Source organism: Phyllostomus discolor, chromosome 5 (assembly GCF_004126475.2).
Source record: "Phyllostomus discolor isolate MPI-MPIP mPhyDis1 chromosome 5, mPhyDis1.pri.v3, whole genome shotgun sequence".
In the NCBI taxonomy this organism is placed as follows: domain Eukaryota; kingdom Metazoa; phylum Chordata; class Mammalia; order Chiroptera; family Phyllostomidae; genus Phyllostomus; species Phyllostomus discolor.
The window spans coordinates 121,714,004-121,719,663 of record NC_040907.2 but is presented as its reverse complement, the minus strand read 5'-3'; the positions used below and the strand labels follow the sequence as shown (position 1 = coordinate 121,719,663).

At 44.1% G+C, this 5,660-nt stretch overlaps 1 long non-coding RNA gene across 1 annotated transcript; it reads right to left on the bottom strand.

Annotated features, from left to right (window-relative positions):
• Positions 1-471: 471 nt before the first annotated feature.
• LOC118500802 lies at positions 472-2,452 on the bottom strand. Its single transcript, XR_004903384.1, has 2 exons — positions 1,402-2,452; positions 472-1,120 (listed from the first exon to the last, which is right to left on the bottom strand). It is a non-coding gene; the product is annotated as an uncharacterized LOC118500802 (long non-coding RNA).
• Positions 2,453-5,660: the final 3,208 nt, after the last annotated feature.

Genomic DNA, 5,660 nt, shown 5'->3' with positions numbered 1-5,660 from the left:
ATTTGCATCATTAGGGAAAAGCCCCCGCCACCCCCTACCCGGGAAGTCTTGTTGTAGGTGGAAGCCCTGCAATGAGACCTCCCTCTAGCCTTTCTCTCACCAGCCGTCTGTTCCTAATAACCCCACCCAAGCACCAGAGCTTCTCTGACTTGATATTTCAGGACGCTGTCACTTGAAATTAATTGCAACTAATTAAAAATGATCCGGTTAGGACAATTGCACAATGGCGCTCCGGAGACTGCTTCATTCCCTGAGGTTTGGCGGTGTTTGCGGCTGCTGCAGCCCTGGTCGGCAGGATGGGGCCATATATCATCGTGTCATTTTACATTGTTATTTCTCTGAAAGCAGCAATTTAAAAGAGTCTCAGATGAACCTTGAGCAACTTTGCACTAAAAAGAAAAATGTTACTGTCCAAGATCTGTAAAATATAACATATAGGCTCAAAGAAGCCACTTGACATGAAAAGCGGCCTTAAGTTTGTGCCGATATTTGCATATAATATATAATGTTGTAGCGAAAGGACCCACAAAGCAGGCAGCGGCTGCAAAGCATCGATCCTCAGCCCCTTTGTTCAAACTGGGTCACCTACTGTTCCTGGTTATTATTTTATCACAGCCATTCCTCATGTAGGTGACAGGACAGCATCTAACCTCCTGGGTTCTAGGGGCTGCCACCCCTGTCCCTTATTTAGTGGAAGGCCCAGGTCCTTCCTGACTCTGATGCTGAAAGCATTGCCAAGTCCCAAGCTGGCCTTGTTGGTTTCCAAGCTAATCCCAGGAATGGTGGTGCTGTTAGGATATGAGGCACTTTTCAGGCTTAGAAAAAGCCCATTAAACTCCGAGTTGAGGCAGTGGGCCTCGCTAAAAGCAGAGGTGTAGCAGCCCCCACACCTCATTTCAAGGGAGCCCAGGTATTTCAAATGGATTTTGGCCCTATGTCCTTGAGCTGCAAATCTCTCCAGTCAGGCCACGTGCTGTCCCAACCCCACTTGCTTCTGTCATCTCCACAGCACCCTTCAACCCTATCCCCAGCAACAGAGCAAAGGCAAAGCAGGCCTTAGCACAGAAAGGGTCATGTCTGAGAAGCATCTTCCAAAAGTCTTCTAATGTTCATTCTCATTCTGCAATTAAAAAAATGAGGTGACTTTCAAGGGTATCAACAAAAATAAGAAACCTCAGCAAAACAAGAAAAGAAAAAGTTCAAAAATTAAAAATCAAGATCTTTACAATTAAAGGTCCAGGAGTTATATAAAAGACTATAAAGATGAAAGGAAAAAATAGTGAGTAGATAAGTACATAAAGTTTTATGTGATTACTGAAATTTGGCTCTGGGTTTCCAGGAAGTCAAAGCAAAAAGGAAAATAAGAAACACAATTAATTACAAATGTCACATAGTCCTTACAGGAAAGCAGAGAAACTCCTCAGAAGAAGTGAGACTCATTTTGCATGGACCTCCTGTGGGCCATGCAGCGGTGGACACTCTTCACATCCTGCTCGTGATCAGGTGCTAGGCCTATGAAGGCACCTGCTTGGGAGATCCAGGAGATGTGGACCGAATATGCAGGTCACCAATGGTGGCTGCATTCAGGGATAAGACCTACATACTAGGAGAATGCAAGGACTAACCCCAACCTCATTTCCAAATTATTCTTGCAAAGTAGAATGCAGGTGTTGCGTGTGGATGAGAATTGGACCAAGATGTAGAAATTATAGCACACCTGTACAGTGGAATGACATGCAGTCATCAACAGGAACAAGAGGGACAATATGTGCTGTTAGGAAAAGTTGTATAAGACATTGTTAGGTGAAAAAAAGCAAGTTGCAGAACAGTAGGCATTGTATGATCATGCTTGGATTACAAGTGAAATAATAAAATAACACAGAAAATTTCTGGAAGGTTACATAAGAAATTGGTGACAGTGTTGAACATTGGGAGATAGAATTTCATAGTTCATCTGAGCCCTCCTTACTATAATTTTGTATTGCTTTTAGATTTTGAAAATAATTTTTAAAGAGTTAATCAAGAAAACAATGCAGTTTTGTTATGAAGAATGGAGCAGGTCAGTATTACTGAAAAAGTAAGACATGAAGGGAAAATCTGGATAAATGCATAACCAATGTCTAAAAGTAGTTATCTTGGAGAGGTAAGCTTATAGCAGACAACTTTCTAAATGAATTGTTTTTGTAGCTTTTATAATAAGTAGGCATTACTTTTATAATAATAATAACAATAATAATTAAAAAAATTTAAACCAACCTGGGGACTGTCAGGTTGACTGCCTTTTTTTGAAAATTAAGAAGCCTGATCAAGATTTATCCAAATAAATGACTACCTTCCCTTTGTAGGGCACCAGAATCTGCAAACAAGACATGAATTTTTCTTAAGGAGACAATTGGGTTGTCTATTCTGGCACATGAATGAATAAATGATCTTTTTAAAAAATGTTTATTTGTTTATTTTGGAGAGAGAGGGGAAGGGAGGGAGAGAGAAAGGGAGAGAAACATCAATGTGAGTGAGAATTATTGATTGGTTGCCTCTCATATGCACCCTGACTGGGGACTGAACTCACAACTCAGTCATATTCCCTGACCAGGATTCAAACCGGCAACATTTCACTTGGCAGGACGACACCCGACACACAGCCACACCAGTCAGGGCTGAATGAATGATCGTGACCTCAACATTCTGGCCTCAAAGAACCATGATGCTCATCAGAGAAGGGGCTTGTAGTACAATCCACAGGCTGGTGTGCTTTTGTAAAAAGCATATTTAAAAATTGCTGTTGTTTTATGGTAATATAATATGTTTGAACTGTTAATTATTTTTTAACAATTCTAGGTATTTCCTTCTCTTCTTCTCCCACCCCCCAGGCTGTTCTGTGCTGCATACTTCAAGGGGAGAGATGGGACAGCAGAAAGAGAAACAATGGCTTGTCCTGGCTTTTACTTTCAAAGGCTTAGGGAAAAGGACCCAGAGAAAGAAAAAATAATGATCAGAGAGAATGTGTCACTCTCAAGATAAGAAAATAGGGACATGGGGGAGGATCCAGGGTTGGTGGTGCTGAGGGGGTTGGGAATGGCTCTGGTGAGGCACTAGGGAACTTAGGGCTTCCACTCTGAGAAGCTGAATCAGCTCAATATTCATTCTTGTTAAATGAATGAATGAACATATTTGTGTGCTTTATAGGCAGGTGAGACTGAACAGAGTGAATCTACTAGTGACACCAACGGCAAATTGATGTCAGCCCATGGAACAGAAAGGACAAAAGAATCTTTAACATTCCCTTTCAGGCCAAGGCAGTACCTAGGCTCTCCCCTGCCACCCCAGCCAGGGAGCTTTATGAGGGCAGGAGCTATCTGTCTAGTATGAGCTGAGTACCCAGCTCAGTCCCTGGCGTGTGGCAGATACTCAGTCAATGTTTTCTGAATGGGCCAACGAACTAAGGTACAGAGAGAAGAGGGCAAGTGGTCCACACCTTCGGGTGCAGAGGAAAGGCAACATCGGGTACTGACATATTCATCTGCCTCTTGCCTCAGCCCTTGGCATTAGCCAGTGATTCCCAAAGTGTGCTCTGTAGAACCCCAGCACCAATAGATATTAAGTGGAAAAAAGTTATGCGGTTCTACAGTCAAATAAGTTTGGAAAATGCTGGGTTAAATAAAGTTAAACAGGTTTCCTGACTTCAGTACTCTTAAGAGCCTTTAATTTGTGAATATGAATTATAACTCCAAGAGAAGGCTTATGTTTTGAAAATGTTCCAAACTTATCTAACCACAAAACCCATTTTTCAAGGGAAGAAGGGTTGCACAGAGTTCTCTTTGGGAAACATGGGCACTACCTCGCCCCTATCAGAAATGGAAGGACTTTTGGAGAAAATGTAGTGCCATACTCCCTCTTCACAGGAGAGGCCAAAGAGGGGAAGTCCAGAGAGGGAAAGGGATAGACTGCAGGAAACACAGAAAATCAGAGTTGGGCTGGGCTAGAGCGCAGCCATACCTGGCTCCCAGGACCCTTGCTGCTTTCAGTCTTGAGTTATGGGGATCTGAACCCCGGTTTTTCAGCCTCATTTTGTTCACTTGCATTCTCAGAGTCACAGAAACTTAGAATAGGAAAGCCCTTCCCTGGGGGTGGCCTGAGGCACAGGCTGGCTACTCCTGGGTGTAGTCAGGTTACTATGAAGAACTTGAGAAAGGCTTGGGCATCCTCAAGAGTAGACATATTCACACGAAACTCTCACAAGTCCTGTAGGCTGCCGGTCCATGAGGTCTGCATCATCTCCACAGCCATGACCAGCCTAGAAGGAAAAGGAAGTCAGTCAGCCATTCCTCACAGATAAATTGGAAACAGTTTTGTAAAACAAATTTTGTTTGTTTTGCAAACTAAAATTGACTTTCCAGGTCCCCAGTGAGGCAAGGGAAGCAACAACAACAACAACAACAACAACAACAACAAAAACAACAGGAAAGCCCTTGGAGATGTGGAAGTCCCAGTCCTGACCTCACTCCCTGCTTCTGGTCCCAGATTCCTGCCATGACACAATTCTGGGCATGTATCCTGTACTCCAGAGCCTAATGCCCTTCACCCACACCTCCCTCCCTGCCTGGCTCTGCCCCTCCCTGACATAGGCATTCCTGTCCCCAAACCCTGGTTTTCAAAGTGTGGCCTGGGACCGACAATATCAGTACCACCTGAGTACTTGTTAGAATTGCAAATTCTCTGGCCTCACCTCAAACCCACTGAATAAGAAACTCGGGGGATGGAGGTCAGGACTCCGTGTTTTAACAACCCCCAGGAGATTTTAACTCATGCTGAAGTTTACGAACCACTGCCCGAAACCATACCACTCTGACAAGCAGCTCTGTGGAAAGGCCTTTCCTTGGCCTTCCAGGTCCCCAGTGAGCAGAGCAGGCAACCTTAGTCAAAATCCTGGGAATTCCCTGACACGAGATCTTTAGAGACTCCTAAAGCCTAGTGGGTTCCAACCACTTGAACTTGGTGCCCCCTAAATCCTGAAGTTAATTTACACTGACGCATTTCATTAATTGGTCTAATCGATAGAAGCACTTTTACAAAACAGACCTGGGCTGGGGAGATTTTTTAGGCTCCTATTGTAGATATCAAACACCCTTCCTGTGAAATAAATCATGTCAGGAAGAGGGCTATCTGAAGTTTGCTTTGGGGAATCTGGAAATATCTGAGTCTTCGTCCACTTAAGCCAAGGTGGGGTCTTTTTAGTGAATAAAGAGAAATGCTCCAATTGAGTGTAATAGCTTGATTCTGGCACATTTTCCTCCCAAATACATCTGCTTCCTGGGTTTCTATCCAGGTCGACATGGGCACAGTTCAATGGTGATCTCTGGTTGCTGCACTGAATTGAGTAATTGCTGGGAACACCATCACACAATGCAAGGTCTGCACAGCCCAAAGTGGTGGTCCTTGGGGCCCCATCCTCTTCATTCAGAAGGATAACATGACACCCTTTTTCCAACCCTCCACCCACTACTGGCTCTATCTGTGGGCAGGAGGCCCCTCAAATGTGCCCACTAGAAGGATAAGGTGGCTTGCTAGTTGCTTGTCACTGAGAAATGAGGCCCTACAAGTCTCCATGTTACATCTACTGTCATAGTCCTGGCTCCCATTGCTGCTCTGTTCCTGGGGGA